Source organism: Plectropomus leopardus, chromosome 3, assembly GCF_026936395.1.
Source record: "Plectropomus leopardus strain MGB_pleo_1.0 chromosome 3, ASM2693639v1, whole genome shotgun sequence".
NCBI lineage: Eukaryota > Metazoa > Chordata > Actinopteri > Perciformes > Serranidae > Plectropomus > Plectropomus leopardus.
In genome coordinates, this window is record NC_142178.1 from 37,227,092 (window position 1) to 37,245,000 (window position 17,909).

At 39.5% G+C, this 17,909-nt stretch overlaps 1 protein-coding gene across 12 annotated transcripts in view; it reads right to left on the reverse strand.

Moving 5' to 3' along the window:
• LOC121942442 (calcium voltage-gated channel subunit alpha1 Ab) overlaps positions 1-17,909 on the reverse strand; it is a 180,269-nt gene that overhangs the window by 110,568 nt on the left and 51,792 nt on the right. The window lies entirely within an intron of this gene.

Sequence of the window (17,909 nt, forward strand, 5' to 3'; positions counted from 1 at the left end):
AGAAAATCATCTGAGCCCAACAGACTGCGCCATCACTGTAAGTATTTAAATGATGACGTGATATAATTTGCTAATTTTCCAACTGTCTACAGTTCCATGGCGATTGTGAAAATGCAATCTGCTAATAATGGTGAGTTTTATGATTATGTGATGGAGTCAAAAGCTCCAGAGCAAGTGAGCCTTGAGTGGAGATTTCTTTGTCAAATTCCCATATTTTATGGAAAAACTAAAGATTTTAAATTTGTGTTAAAACAAAAAAATGATTCTGCAGCTTCATGGTCGTATGCTACGTATGTGGTCACATAATGGCACACGAAAGCCACAGATTGCAGGTTTCCATCCAATTGAAAATCTTAAATGTGCACAGCTGGTTAAAACTGACAGTTACAACAGGAATGACTCAGTGATTGAGTCGGTGATTCAGTAACAGTCTGATGGCTCTTGCCACTACCGCCTCATTCCCCGTCTTTGTCATGACTTGGCTTCTGAGACACGCCTTCTGTTCGGATGGCGGTGTGTATGTATGTGTGTGTGTGTGTGTGTGTGTGTGTATCTGTGGTGTAATGTCAGCCAGAGACAGGTTGGAAAATTCCATGCTCTGTCTCGTACGGGGGCGGAAGGCAGGGTCTGTCCAACACGAGGGGGAGGGGGGAAGTGTGGGGGCGTACGGAGGGGATGCTCTGAGGAGGAGGAGAGAGAGAAACGAAGAGGAGGAGCACATTTCACCGGCAGACTTTGGCCTTAAGACAGACATCATTAGTAAACCAAACAATCACTGATAATAACAAAAAAGTGTGCATTTTCTGCAAAATACATGTTGCTTTTTTTCTTTGAAGCTGCATTTAGCAGGTCAGTATGTTGGCATTTAAAGTCAATACCAAATAATTTCATTAAAGTGGCATCAGTTACGTGCAAAAAGCTTATTTGATTTTATTAATCAGATATTAATCTTTATAAACAGATGCTTGCATGTGTATGCAGAATCTTACGGCAACAGGACAACATTTTTGTATATGAAACTTTTCGGTTTCCGTTTGTAGTATGAGGGGGCGTTTACACGTCAAAGGTTTTTGCATGAAATGATAAACTTTCGTTGCTGTTTGGGCTTTCCTTTACATGACGACGGCGTTTTGGGGGCCTGACAACACAAACTTTTGAAAGTGGGTTCCATTGTGTAATCTTCTGAAATTGCAAACCCTAGATTTTCCAAAATGAAACTACAAAGAAAATGTGAACTCTGGCTTTCATTGAATATGTGCTTGCAATTTTTGCATATTTAGTACTTGACTTTTTACAACTGCAAGTGTATTCTGCAAAAAACAAACAAAAAAACCCAACTCAGAATGCACACTATAAGACTTCTGATTCTCTTTTTTGTCTTTCTGTTACTTTTTTGTTTATGCATCTGCTCAGAAGTGAGTAAGAAGTCACACTCATCATCACGTATATGTCTTTTGCAGTTTCTCATCCTTCACATTAACGGTAATTTACAGTCATGAAAGACGTGTACCTTCAGTTCAAAGCAAACTGCACCTTTAGGCTTCTAAATGTGTTTGCAGAGCCTTTTGTGCCAAAAGGAGAGCTGTCCTTTCACCCTTTAAAACCTAGTTAGACATCATTTCTTGTGCTGTGTTCAGATGCCTGTCACAAGCTATTTAATCCTCTGAAAAGTGAGCAAATTGGTTTGATTTTTTTCAGAAGCATGGGGGAAAGGAAGGCAATTGCCAATCTGGCAAGAAATGTCCCACAAATTGCAAGAAATTAGTCAAAGCGGACTGAGAAAAAGGCCAGAAAATTTGCTTTAAAAAAGAGGGGGAAAATGTCGGGAAATTATCCAAGAAACTACAGAAAAATGTCCAGAAAACTATATTTATAATTATTCTAATTAATATAACATAATTAATAAACAAATAGTTTCATGCACCCTTTCAGGTTATTTTCTTGTTTGTTTTTGCCTTTACTTTTTTTTTTAATTTCTTGAAACCTTTTTTTCTAATTTCTTGCTTTTTTGGGGGCTGTGTTGTTAAGTTGCTCATTGTCTTCTTTCCATGATTTTGAAAGAAATCAAAACAATTTGCTAAAAAAAATAAATATTTGTGACAATGAAGTGTGCATTTAAACCATAAAAAGTGAGAAAGAGGAAAGAAATGCTACAAGCAACACAGTGTAACATGTGCAGTGAAAGGAAGACAGAAAAGCCAGGAAGACAAACAGGTAACAGAGGTTCAAGCATTAAGGAAAAAAGAGGAAAAGGAGGAGAAAAAGTAAAAATTACTTCAATATTTCAAAGTTTGGCATGTCTTCCTCCCTCGATCGTCTATCACCCCCCTCAAATCTCTCTGCAGGTTGGTTGCTAATTCCAGTAAGAGCTCATTTATTAACAGACACGGTACCGGCAGCCAAGCCCCTCATTCCCTCAATGGCTTTTTAACTGCTACGGCTAAAGGCCACGCTGCAGACCTGAAAACACCGCACCTCAGCACAAAATAAGCAAACAAGCCTCAAGTTCACTAAAGACCCAACAAGACGCACATTTTAGTCTCACACGGCCGCTTTGTAAATGAGAGCACAAAACCAAATCTGCATGGGATCTACAGGTGTATTTCAGTTTGAAAATATACTTTTTTCATATGTAACTCCCAAACACTCTTTTGGTCCTCTGATGCATTGCCAGCATTTTTTTGTAACTTTTTGAAGACATTTAATATTCATTTAAGGTTTTACAGCTGCACATGACGCAAAGTATTTTCACTTCTAAGTTTAAGCTTTTTATTGTGCACCTTTCCAATTCTGACTCTATTCTTTACCCTCTGAAACCTGAAGCGGCATCACTTTTCTTGTCCTGCTTTTAGATGATTTTCATAAGTATTTTAACCTCTGAACTCTGAGCAAAGTGGTGCAACTTTTTTCAAAGATATGGAAAAAAAGGCAATGAGTAACTTGGTAAGACATGTTCCAGAAATTGAAAAAAAAAAGTAAATTTAGAAAAATATTTTTTAAAAAGCTAGGGAAAATGTCGAGATGAAACGGTATTCATTATCATCACAATTACATACTTAAAATTATGTTACAAAATTGCTTTATATTTGAGCAGCTGTTCAAGGTCATTTCTTTGTGTTTTTTGGTTACCTTTTTTTATTTCAGGTGATTTCTTTGCACTTTTTCTTTTTCTAATTTTTGGGTCATTTCTTTTTCATTGTTTATTGAGTTCTGTCAATTTTTTTAAGGAAATCAAGTCAATTTGCTGAGGTTTCAAAGAGTTAATCTTCATTTACACATGATGCACAGAATCTTCACTTCATAGTTTTGGCTTTCATTATTCAACAACTTTCTAATTTACCCCTTTTCCATTTCTATGTCTTGTTATGATTTGCTGCTGCAGCTCCTGCTTCCCCATAGGAGCCATCATAGCATCAGATACATTTTCAGTTTCAGTGAGTTGAATTCATGCATGAGTGAGTAGATGGATGCAGCAAAAGAGCAAAAGGTTTGTTTTGATATCTCGATTCCAAATTGTGACTTTTTTTCTTCCTATCCGTCTCGCTGTCATTCATTTTCTCTCCCTTTGCTCTCTGTTTATGTTTGTCCCATTTCACTGCTTCTCTTTTTTTCTTTCTCCCGCACATCTCATTTGAAGGCGAAAGCAGAGCTTCAATATTCATCCGTGCAAGACGGCAACCATCCGCTTCTGCCAGACAACCCAAACCTCCAGGATGCAGTCACCCCTGGCAACGGCTGAACCTGCCCACAATGCACCGAGGTGGCCAGTAGAGGGAGCAGCGACTGTGCTGCCGGTTGTGATGGGGATGGAGGGGGAGGGGTGTTGGGCGAGAGGGGAACAGGTGAACAACATCACCATTGTGAAAGAGGAACAGGTAAGGGTTAAATGGAAGGAGAGGAAGAAAACAACTGAGTGAGAGAAGGAAAAAATAGCAGATGCAGGAGGAGGTTAAATAAAAACATGAGAATGATTTGTTATGAGGATTATTAGGATTATTGTTATTAGTTTTAACCCTGAGGGACTGTTTGGCACATTTTACGCACTTTTCATTCTTCATTTTATGATCATTTTGGTTGTGTTCATGCGTATGACATACATTTTGGCAAGATTGTGAATTTTTCTTTTATCTTGGAATTTCCAGCTCAGCTTCTACAATAAGTGGAAACAAAATTGTTACATTCATACTTTTAAGTGCAAAAAATATGCCACTGAAAACCATTCAAACTGCAATTTTTGATCCTACAGCCATCAAAACATAAAAACATGCACTGTATTATTTCTGGGTGTCATTCAGGGATGTTGCCTAGGAATTTTTAAGTTTTAATATTTTCCACCTGATGACATCTTTTTTTTACCACATTAGGAATGGGGGCAATTTTCCCCAAATGTTTTTGCAACATAAAATATGATATGAACATAAAAAAATATATATATATTTATTATATATATCGAGGTTAGAGCTGGTAAACAAGAATGTGCGTTATTAATTCAGCTATCTGAGCTGATCTGAGAAACATTAAGAGTCATTCAGTAAATGAAAAAAAACAAACAAACAAAAAGATATTATCAATTGCTTTGAGATAATACAACTTCAAAAAAAAAAGATTCATAAAACTCGCCACGCCGTCTTAGTGTTCACGACTTTTGCAAGACTGATTTAAAATATTTTTAAAAAATTAAATGTCATTAAAACTTTTTGAGGATACACAGGAACCCTGTGCTTAACTTAAATCTTGAGTTCCATCTTTTATTTTTATGGGACCGAGCAGGACACAGAGGGCCAAACTGCTGCTACACAGTAATGGCGGTTTTGTTGTCGTCTATGCTCATCTCTGCACGCCGGCTGAACCAGGCCTAACATACTGCGAAATAAATCCATCTAATAAACAGTTGCATATTCCACACTGCACGTTTCACACTTCTGAGGAACGCAGTATGTAGTATGTAGTATGTAGTATGTAGTATCTATTGTATATGTCATTATCTGTTGTATATTTCACATACAGCCTCTGTTTTGAGATAAAATGCACATTGTGAGAAAATACTTCTTTTTGCATCCATTGTCCTTTGATTTCCAGTTTAATCCAAGAACTGGCCTTAAAGTGCCTCCCACAATCCTCTTTACTCCATAATTTATCTAGATTTTAACATATCCACAGTATGACCAAAACGTAATAAAAATTATTTCAAATGACGGAGATTTTACAAACACATGAGATACGTCTCCTTATTAGACTACAATAGAGTCCCTAATGAAATACAGACTGGGGACGAAGAGACATAACATCCCTCGAGACACAGAGTGAGAGAAAGAGTGAGCAGACTGATAGAGTGATAGTCCTGTGTGTCAAAAGTGTGAGATTCAACTGCAGAGAGAGAGAAAGCCCAAAGAAAGAGAAAGAGAAAGAGAGAGACTCCAGAGAGAAAGAGAGGGAGAGTTTTATCTGCAGAGGGAGAAGGTGTTTGGACAGTGATGACAGAAGCTCTCACTCCCGGGAAACACCTAACAATAAGCCTGCAAAGTCCACACACACACGCACGCACGCGCACACACACACACACACGCACGCACGCACGCACGCACGCACACACACACACAGAGACAAACTGTGCTATATTATGCAACTGTGCTACATTATGCTAAGAGGGTGTTCACTTTTCCTGCGTTGCAGCTGAACTCTTCTATCTTGAACTGTATCTTGCATATCAATTAAGCGAGGTGTCAAAGTGAATTAAAAGTAATGAACGAGGTGGAGATGGATGTCATATGGCGAGGTGGAGAGGTGTTTCCTTGTCGAGTCCATCATTTTCTATATCAGGAGTCCTCAGTGCTTTATCACACTTATCCACTGCTATAGTATGAAAAGTTACATCAATATGAAGACGTAATACACACATTTCTAGATTAGACACAAACTTTTAGGTCACTGCGGTCATTTCAAAAAAGGAAAATGTTGTAAAAACAAAAGTATACGACTAAAGCCTTAAAAATGTGTGTCTCCTAACTTTCAAAGCAGTCTTCAGTCTAACAATTCAATAAATCCTTAAAAAAATATATTTGAAATCCTTTGCCACCCATTTTTTTAAAGCAAAGACTACTTGATTGTGTAAATTTTCATTGATTTAAATGGAAATAGCTGGTAATATAGCATAAGCATGCAGATACAGTAAGAATATTCATCACATTCTCATCTCAAGTTCTCACATATTGCTGCTTTGCAGACTTTCACATCTACGAATTATGCTCTAGGTATCCTTTTGATATTATGGGATGCCACTACCGTGTTGTCAAAACAAGCGTATGGTGGGATGATGCGGTATTATTATGTTTAGGCAACAAAAAGCACATGGCAACCAATGCAGGGATGTCAACAAACGCACATGCTGACACGCACGGTTAGGATTAGGGGAATGAGGCACATGGTATTGTTCAGGAAAAAAACATCACATTTAGACGAGAAGCGAACACCAGACTCCCACGTGAAAATCCGGGTTTGTTGGACCGATTCACCGTGCTCCTTGTATTACAATGTTATCTGCAGTGTTTCAACCTGACGCCGTCCTGTGGTGCGTCGTGCACACGCGACAGATTGAGTGTTCTCATTTCATGCTTCCCATCAGCATATCATGCTGCCCATAAGCATATCATGCTGCCGTCAGGTGCCGACCGGCGGTCTGCCAGTGTTTAATAACACCAAGACCAGTTCTGACTGGCTGCATCCAGCCACGTATCAAATGGACGCCCAAGTTGTCTTTTGGCATTGAGATCGTACACCAAAAACACTGTCCGTTCAAGTGTATCAACATGATGCCAACAAATCACGGTCAATCTCTCGTCTGTCACTGTTGTCCCTGATGCAGGTGCTCGCTCGTGGCTTCAGAGGACGTTAACTGCTGTTTACTTTTAAATACTGTAGATCACTTTAATCCCCAAATGTCTTCCCATTTCACAGTTATTGAGAAAACCAACTACAAACTGTGTTGACTTTAAAAATATCAACACAACATTTTTTTGCAAAGCAGACAAAAACTACCGAAAAAAATCTACAGACACTGGAACGTGTGATGTCCTGTCGTCTGTCTCCACAGAGGGACACCAGTGTGACGATGATGATGATGACTAATGGCTCTGATGAGGAAGATCTCGGAGGTCACTCGCCACCTTCACTTTGCCTGGTCTCTCCCCGTTCATGGCATTGCCATGGCAACCGGCGATTCCTCTCTTTGCCGAGTCTCCACGGTTACCGACCTGCTCTCATTCATAAGCGTTGCCAGGGCAACCAGCCCTGGCTCATTGATGGAATCTCGGCATTGCCGCAGCAACGGGGATGGGAAGTGGGTCTCCTAACGATTGATTTTCAACCCCTCAAAACCCCCGCATCTCCCTCCCACCCACCCATGCGCGCGCACACACACACTCACACACACACCACACTCCACACATTATCCTTAACTACCCCCTTACACTGTCACACAACAGCAGCTCCTGTGCTCGGTGCAGGCGTACAGTATGTGCACACAAGCGCAACTTCCCTTGTAAGCAGACACACACACACACACACTGACCAAACAAGTGCATCATTTTACCGCATACAAACACAGACACACTCTCATTAAATATGTGTGTATATGTTCAACCTGCACACACACACACACACACACACACACACACACACACAGAATAATGATCTGATGACAGTGACGAATACAGCACAGCCCAGGTAGTATGAATGACCCAGTTTCTCTGCTGCTGGTCCTGGTGTGTTAACACTCAAATTGTTGTTTAACACCACGTTCACATAAATCCCACAAACACATGTGAACACATCGAATCTGATATAAGAAGCTAATTCTACAGGGGTCGTCCTTTCAAAATACTAAACCTTTAATTTAGGGCTGCCATTTAACCACAAACTTAAATTAAATTGAATCTTATTGGTCAAATCAGTCTTGCTGTTAGTAATGCTTAACAATTATTAAATACCCACTTTCTGTTCAAACTTTTACTAATATTATAGCTAAAAATGACATTAAAATGTGTTTCTAAAAGCAATTTCCTTGTTGGTTTTGACCTTTAAACTTTTAAAAAACTGACCCCCCCTTTTGAAAATGTTTTGCTAATTTTTGGGTCATATCTTCTTTGTCTGCTCAATACCCTTTTCCCGTATTTTTGAAAGAAATCTTCAGTTTTCTCAGGTTGAAAAGATTAAAATGTAAGTGCATTTTTACACAAGCAACCTGTGTGTTTTGTTGATTTTAGGATTCGGTTATCACCTTTAAGGGTTCTATTTCTGAATTGCTAATCCCTTGTTTTGCACAATGAGGCTCACAGACAGAGCTGTCGACGGGGCTCTGAGGCTTTGGAACAACCTGCCTGATTAGCAAATCTACAAAAATATGACTCAGGTTGCAAAAAAAAAAACAGAGTACAACATTTAAGCACACACATAAAGTCACCATTTATGTGACACCAACTTAAGCAAACTGGCACCAATTACCAGATGGTTCACAATGGGCATTCCCATCATGTAAATGTTAATGTTAGACATGTTTTGGTGTCAGACAGTGTGTGAATTCATGTTAGTGTTTTGTATGTAATGCACAATATCTCACTTTGGCGTCTTTGGTAAAAATAGTAAAAACACACACAACATGCAAAAGACTCGGACGAGTTCCAGTCAGTGACATGTGCATGTGCTTAGTGTGTGTGTGCTTAGTGTGTGTGTGTGTGAGAGAGAGCTTAAGTGTGTATTGTGTGGAAATAGTGTGGGAGTGCCATGTGTCATCACAGTATGAACTCCTGTCCCCTTAGTGTCTCCTGCTGAGCGCTCACTCCCTTACCCACAGACACACACACACACACACACACAAGTGTGATGGACAACGTTCCAGTATGACACAGCGCACAGTTAAGGAATTGGAACGATATGTTCGAACACACAAAAAATAAACAAATGGCTTCATGCAGGTCAAAAATATAGTGAAAGCTGGCGCTGTCATCATCTTTATCATCACGATTATTTCGATATGTTTTCAGGAAAAGTGCCAAATAAAAAAAAAAGAAATAATAAATGTCCTTAGCTGACTGTCACTGTCAACTTTTGCTATGTCTGTCCATTATTTATGTGTTTTCTGTAAATTTCACAATAAAGGTGATATGAGGTCATGAGCTGTTGGAACTGGAGACAAAGGTATGCTTCAGCAGAACCCCTCACACACGGGTTTGGGATAAACATTTGGCAATATTCTCAGTATTGGGATAACATGTTATTGCAAATTTTTGCCTTTTTAAACTGCAAATTATTTCCCCGAAGGAAAACTCAGTCACCATGTTTTATCTTGAAACAGAAAGTTCTCAGTCTTTTCACTCACTTGGGTTATTTTTCGTGTTCAATTTTTATGTGCAAAATTAATTATTTTTAAAATAATTACAATAATTGGCATCCGTGTCATGATACAATATCAGGATGCAAATGACCCCCCCCACCCCACCCCCACCCCTATAACCCTACTTCCTTTGGCTTAGCATTTTTAAGACTCTGTCTTTATGACTTTCAAAAGACTGATTTAAGATCTTTTAAGGCTTTTTTAAAACACATTATCAAAAAATGTAATGCTTTTTTAAGATTTTTTAAGGCTCATGCGTTTTTTTGTATTTGAGCAACTCTGAGTTTTTACTTTAGAACTGACGTGATCCAGTTATTGCAAAGTAGTAATTTAATCAGACTCTAGCAATGAAATTGGTGAGAGATTATATCGTAACTAATGGGAATAACTGCCAAAACCAAGAGAACAATATTGTAATTTAATTTTTTTTTTTTTAAATCTACCAAATTACAGACGAAAACAAGTTGTTAAATGTGTTTTCTGATCTGACTTCCCAATTGGCAGAACGCTTCCAAAAAAGTTACACATCTAAAAAATTATTCAGATTTTGACCTGACAATATTTCAGGTTCTCCAAACCTCTCAGCCCCCTGCCGTGCTCTGCCGTCTCTCTGCTGCAGATACGGGACATTAAGCAGCACTTTACGACCGTTATGTCACGGCTCACCCCCACCCAGGTGGTACGCCCCGATCACTTTCTCTTATTGGAAGAGCCCATTTGCTGTGTGCAGGGGGATGTTGGGAGAGAAAAGGGTGGTAGTGTTGGAGGTGATGGGGGGGTTTGTAATGGCTCCATCACCTCAGGGTCTGGGAATCTTTTCCACCAGCTCATGTCATCAGACCCCTCCCTCTCACTTCATCAAAGACACAGTTTTCTTTTCTTCTCTCCGTCCAAACATCTCTTTTTATCTCTCATTTCATCCCTCTCTGCCCCCCCCCCTCCAGTTCTCTTTCCTGGCTGCTGAAGCTTTCATTGGCAGCGGCAGGATGCGAGCACTCTCATTCTGACCACATTCTCCATCCTCCTCCCCCCTTCCTCTTCCTTCCCCTCTCTTCATTTTCTCGCTTGCACATTATTGCTGATCTCAGCAGAGTGCTAACACTCAGCTGATGGACTCTCTCTCTACCTCCGCCCCCAAACAAACTCCCTCATTTTCCCTTCATTCCTTTATGTCTCCACCCTTCCTTCTCTCACTGCTTCTGCCGTTTTCTGATTTAACTACAAGCAGGTGGAGGAAGGATGAAGGTGGCTGATAAAAGAGGATAGTCTCGTCATTATTGCTCTCTCATCTGCACCCACCCCGCTGCCCTTTAATCACATATATTCTTATTAACCCTTATTTATCTGGGGAAGGCGTGCTAAGTGTGCATGCTTTTCTGCAAACACCGTCCGGCCACTGGAGGGTTTTGGAGCTTAAATCTTTGGCATAAAAGCACCTTCATGGCTGGTTTTAACAACACATTCTCATCCCAACTTGTCAAATATTGTCACTTGGTTAGTACCATTAACGTCTGCATATTACGTGCTATGTATACTCCTGCGTTTGTTGATTTTCTGGGACGGTGTGTCAATTTATGTGCCTGAAATGCGTCGTATCTTTTCAAAATAAGGTTCTGTCTTCACAGGATATGTAGTTTCAGCTCATAAGATTCATACAGTCCTTTTCAAACATACTTTACATGTCAGTAAAACTCATCATATTGTTGTTTATTTCTTTCCTTCAACTTATGGCCCGTTGGCCTAATCTGGCCCCCGATAGGGTGCTGGGTGCCCCCCCAACTATTTTCTAATTCAAAATAAAATTAAAGTGATTCACACTGGGAATTGTTTTTGTACTTTTAGTAAACATAAGGAGCCGGAGGGCATAAACAGCATCACACTAGAGCTTATTTATCAGAAAAAAGTGCCAGTGGAGGATCTCCTGCACCCGGTGACAGAGGTCCTAGCTAAGCTCCCAGCGTCCTAAAATCCTAGAAATGTCTTAAAATCCCAGAAATGACTCAAAATCTTAAAGATGTACTTAAATCTTAGACATTTCTTAAGATCATAGAAATGCCCTGAAATCCTAGAAATGTCTTAAAGCCTTAAAAATGTCTTAAAATCCAATAATTTCTGAAAATCTGATAAATGTCTTCAAATTGTAGAAATGTCTTAATATCCTCAAAATATCCTAAAATCCTGGAAACATGTACGGGGATGCTGCGACAGGCCCCAGGCCTCCTGTCACTTTGTAAAAGTGGCCCCCAAGCAAAGCAAGTTGAGTATCTCTAATTTAGAAAAAAACCACCATGGTTTGGCTCAACATTCATGAGGGAAGCAAACAGCGGGCTCCCTGGTCAAAGTCCAGAGTTTGTTGGACCCATCTACCACCCCAACCTTCAGTCCTATAGGTACGTTCCTGCTCCTTATATCACAATTTTAGCGGCAGCGTTTCAAACTGACACCCTCTGGAGGAGTATCATACTGCCGCTAAAGGTTCTGTCCGGCCGCGTTAAAACTGACACCAGCTGGAGGCGTATTATACAAATGCAAAAGACAAATATTGGCTTTGGTGTCTGATACTAAAACCAAGGGGCGGGATTTGAGAACTTGGGAGTGAGAATGATCTGAGTTTTTGTAGTAATGTACGATGTAAGTAAGTAGTAATGGGGAAATTTTAAAACGGGAGAGATGAGTGGGCAGCATTTTTATATGAAATAAATAATGTGTTATTGCTCTTTTGAGTTTGTTGAGGACATTTGCCCAAAAATGTTCCTGTGGAAAGGTGCCGGCACTAACAGAGTAAGGGAAGTTCAGTCTGCCTTCTCTTTGCATTGTCAGATTCTCCCAGAAGTCTCCTGTGCTGTTTGTCCGTGTTTGTCCGAGCTGCTCCATCCTTCCATCCATCCCTGTCTAACTACATCGACCCTCATCTCTCTCCTGTTCACCCACGTCACTCTTTCCTGTGTCTCTAATCTTCCTCCAGTTTTTCCATTCACCTCTCCCCCTCGTCCTCTCTCTCTCTCTCTCACTGCCGAGCCGGCTGATTGGTCCACCTGTCCCTCCGTCTCCTGCCAGCGTGGCTCCTGGACCTCATGAGGACACGACGTCTGGACTTCAATGTCCTTGTTTGTGTGTGTCTTTCTTCTCAGTGTGTCGGTGGATGTTTGTGTATGAAACTTGTGTGTAAAGTATGTGTTGTTATTAGAGCTGAAGTCAACAGAGGATAATATTGGAGGACTGAAATTCTACTTTTGTACCAACTGATTGGTCAATGGAGGAAAAAATCTGCATGTCTCTTGAAATGTGTCCACCAAAGCGTTTTCCTGAGTATTTTTTGAATTTCTGTCAAAGGGGGCATTGCACATTTACACTATACTAGAAACTTAAGCAATGTAACCAGGTGCTGAGCGTCTACACTGTCTATAGCACTGCACATTTGCAGTTTGTTTTGGTTGCAGAGAGCAAAAAGATGTTCAACTTTGGGCAAAAAACTGAATTCTCTATTTACTCAGCTGTCCAATCAAAGTAAAGACAAGGTGGGACAAACACCACAAAGACCAACCATCACATCAGCATCAGCAAAGGGGGGATTAGCACTGCTGGCCTCCCTACGTGCTTCAGCCTTCCCCTTATCAAGAACATGTATTGTTCTGACATTTTACTTAATTCGCAGATAATTCATGTTATAGCCAATAGACACAACCAAAGCACCTCAGCAGAAAAAAAAAATCTTCTCCTCCAAAGTGCTCTTGCACGCTCCAAACTGGGCTGCAAATTCCCCCACATTTGTATCTGTAATGTCCAATGGACTAACCACACCTGACTAATCAATGCATTAAAGCTAGAGAGGCCAATGTTATAACATTAACAATCGATCAAATGATTCTATTCAATTGGAAAGCTGTTGCTAGTGAGTCATATAACACTGGATTATTACTTAACTTTGCAGCTCTATAGCGCTTTTAGCCTCTTTTGGCACTTATTTTTAGTTTTACTGCAAATGTCTGTTCGGTCTCCTTTTTCCAGTTAATCCTGCTGCCAGCAGCAGTGGAAAAAGTTCTGTTAAACCAAGCATCAAACTGCTGACAAACAAAGTAAACTGTTAATTGGTGAATAAAGTTTCTAGCAGCTAGAGACAAATATTTTTAGAGTTGGTGGAGACCAAAACAGAGTGACAAGTATAATAAATCTTGGACGATTATGCGGCAAGAAATGATCTAATGCACCTTAATGCAACTGTTAACTAATATGACACTTCAGTATAAATCAGTTAAGTTTAGTTAAGTAACTGATTTGAGATTAAATGACTTTCCAGACAATAACAGCAAAAACTTGTAAAAATGATTTCTTTTAAGACGACTAAATTAATATGTTTAAAACACAATCACTTATGGGTGTGGCAGCCAGAGGAGGTGTGATGTTATCCAAAGGTAAACTGTATTGATCCCCTGAAGGAGAAAACCTAATTATGTTATCATTCCTTCCTCCTCTGCCAGAGAGGTCAGAGGTCAGAGTCAGGTAGCGAGCGTCTTGTTTAAGGACACTTGGGCAGGACAAATGCTCGTGGACGCTGTGGGTGTGATGATGAACTGGTCTTACGCCTAACTTTACCACTCTGCTGCCCTCACACTGTCAGCTGTAGGTGTGTGTTTGTGTCTGTGACTCTATTTCTGTTCACAAGGGTGTGTGGGTGTGTGCAAAGCACCACACACTGAAGCTGGCTTTTAGCAAAAAAAAGAAAGTAACCCTTTGAAACCTGAGCAATTTCACTTGAAAACATAGGAAGAGGGCAATGAAATTAAAAAATGACCCAAAAATTGGCAAGTAATTAGTAAAAAGTCCAAGAAAATAACATATATGCTACCTAAAAACAACAGCAAAACACACAAACAAGCAAAAAATGAAAAGGAAAATCGAACAAAACAAAAAAAGGAAAAATTGCTTAAAAATTATTATAATTCTTTAACATAATTTTAAATATGTATTTATAAAATATGGAAAGAAGACAAAAACAAAAAATAGTGTTTCCCTAGCTTTTTTCTTTTTTTCCCCTCGAGCTTTTTCAAAAATAATTTTCGAAATCTAATAATTTCTTGCAATTTGTGAAATATGTTTTACCGAGTTGCTCATTGTTTTTTCCTGTGTTTTTGAAAGACATCAAACAAATTTGCTTGGGGTTCATATGTTTAAATACTTGTTACTTGCTAGAACTCGAACTTTTTGGCTTGAAGTTAGGTTTCTGCAAACTTTCAGTTTTTCTTTTTTGGTATATTATATGTCCGTTTGTGATCATTCTGTGTCTTTTCTCTAAATTTTGTAAGATATTTCCGGTCCTCGATTTCAGCACGAGCCACTTTGTTATGACTTTTTGATTTTTTTTAAATGACATTTTCATCTAATTTTTTCAGCAATTTTTCTAGATCAATTTCTTTCTTTTTTTTAAAAATATTTTTGCTGTTTTATTGTAATTGCAGGTAATTTTCTTGTAACTTTTTTGCAAATGTTTTGCTTATTTTTGAGCCATGTCTTATTAAGTAGCTTGCTGCTTTGCTATGCTTTTGAAACAAATTAAACCAACATTCTCAAGTTTCAAAGGGTTAAATGTCATCTATTGCTTAGTGACAACTTTTTTTTCCCATAAGCTTGATATTATACTTTGAGGTATGTATAATGCACCTGACAGAGAATACACTTCTCCCCTTCACATTTTGCTGATCTCCACCTCGCCTCTTACTTTTGGATATCAGAACAGCTCCCTGTTGTCAGACATACGTCTTTTGCGATGCTTGTGCAATCCGACACCCTTTACATGAGCGGTGCGTTCATGTGCAGCAGAGAGGCTGCGGGGCACAGAGTTGGAGGGTAGAGGAGAGCACACACAGGAGAGTGATGATCCTGTAAATGACTGCAGAGCAATAACGATAATGGAAGTGATGGCAAAGGGACAATTTTCAGCCAGGTACCCCCCTCCTTCCTCTCTCTCTATGAATATGACCTTATTTTCTCTCCCTGCTGGACTTCATTTCCTCGCTCAGTGTTCATACAGTATTCTCTCAGAGGAGGCACTGTACCTGCTGTAACACCTGTGTGTACCAGCTCACTTAAATCAAATCTGGTGTCAGAGAGTGACCTGATTCACACCAAAGTTTGCCGATGTTTCATTCACAGTTTCAAGACTAATGTGTTTTGTCCTCGGCTATTTTTAACCCCGAGACTATTCGGCTGGTGAATTATTTTATGAAGACCTGTTTCATTTTGTCTGTCCGGTTTGTGACGCAAAACTCAGCAGTGCGGCGTCCCTGCAGTGAGTCACAGGCTCCTGTTTCCCCCTCTGTCGACTTCTGATGTCATTTGGTGTGTTTGCCAGTTATATTTATGTCTCGGTATTCTTTTTTTTTGTTTCCCCCCGAGATGAAGCGAGATGTTTTTTGTAAGCCTCTTGGGGTTTCTCTGTCTCACCTGCACAGTTTGTTCTGTCTCTCAACCGAAAAAAGGACAGTTACAGTCTCATGAATGTGCATCTACTAATTCAAGTTTAACCCTTTGAAATATGAGCAAAATGGCTTGATTTCTTTTGGGAGGAAGGTAGTGAGCACCTTTAGAGGAAAGGACCCAAAAATTTGCAAAAAAAATGTTTTTTTAAGTACAAGAAATTACCTGAAATTAGCACAGAAAAAGGGATACTGTGAGTGAAAAACAAAACACAAATAAGGAAATTATGTGGTGAAAAAAATCTTACAAATATTATAATAATTCAGAAACATAATTTTAAATACATAATTATGATAGTTATATAGTTGTCTCAACATTTTTCCCCAAGCTTATTTTATTTATAAATCGTTCGCTAAATCTCCTATATCGTGCAATTTGCAGATTTCTTACAAGTTTTTCCAGTCGTCAGTTTTTTGTTTTTTTGTGGTTTTTTTGCAACCAGGTAGCAGGAAATAAAAGTTCTTATTTGACACAATATTTCCAGACTGTATGTGGCATGCACATTTTTTCTGCATGCCAGCGTCTTTTTGCATGCAGATGCATGACAACGTTTAGAGAAAAAGCACTGTGCCGAGCATCTTTTTTAAGGGTGCTCCCACTTTTTTGTACAGCCGCTCCGAGAACTTCTGGTCGAAAATATCTGAGTACTTCACTGCAAAGCTTCTGCCACAACAATAACAAAAAAACCCATTAGTTGAAGCAGATCACTTACACTTCCTTAAGCTTATTGTTACCTGTGTATGCAGCCCTCTATTAATGTGATGCTATGTTATCTACTTAGTCAGCATTAGTGCCAAGATATTATAAACAAAACCCACATGTTGCACTTTATTTTAGAAAAGCGAGTGCATTTTTGTGATGTGCATGGATGAAGCGCTTCCCAGCACCGTGCTGGATAAAAACTCTATGCAGACATAATTTTACAAACTTTTAACAGACAAGTTTTAAGTCAAGTGACTGATCAAAAAATCTGCTTTCAGAGCACCAATATGATTGTTGCTATATAGATGTCATTTTTAACATGTCAAAGCTGAAATTACTTAAAAAATTCATATTACTAATCTGAAAGAGTGAGACAGAAATAAGCATAATGTAAAAATACAGTCAAGAATATAGTATACTGTTTAAAAATATACAGTTCCTGTATGTACAATGACAGAGGTCTATTTTTGAACACTCTCCGTCTCTGTGAACATCCATTAGAAGAGTCGTAGGGACGTCTATGGTGTCCTCTCATTGACTGACTGGCCCGGAGTCTACCGTAAATGATTAGATTACTGACTGACGTCACAACACGGCGCTGAAAATCAATGGACTGTCATCCCTGAATACTAAATACACCGGTCACTGTGTGTGTGCGTGTTTGTGTGTCCCCTCTCCTCTTTTTCCCCTCTCTCATTAATTCTTGTCCTCATCAAGTATCTCTCTCTCTCCAGTGTATTTGCCAAGAATGAAGTCAGCACATGTGCAAACACACACACACACACACACACACACACACACACACACACACACACGTACACACTTCCATGCACACTTTTCCAACACAGTGGCAGCAGCCTTCTCAGTCACGACTCGCACAGCACAAGCACACACTCTCCCAGAAACCAAGAGAGGAGGGAAGAAAGCGAGAAAGAGACAGACCGACACTATTAACACGTGAATGAAAACTGAACTAAAAGTCTGAAGCTCCTGTGGCGGCGTCTGGATGATGCAACATTTCCTTACATATCACATCACGACCAAATGATGATGATTTAGCTCTTCTTGGAGCTTCGCTAGTGACGGGGCCTGAAGATGCACTACAGGTGAGGTCAAGGGATCATTAATTAAAAGGTGTTACCACTTTAGGATCATGAATGTGGGAATCTACTTCAATGGAGGTATAATCAGAGCAAAATGTAGGCGTTCACTCAGCTCTGACAAAAAGTCGCCAAAGGCAGAAAAAGGAGAAGATTTACTGTCTGCGGATCATGAGCCTCCACTGGAAACATCTTGTAAATGCAGACATTTTTGTTGTTAAACCTCTAATGCATATAAAAAAAAC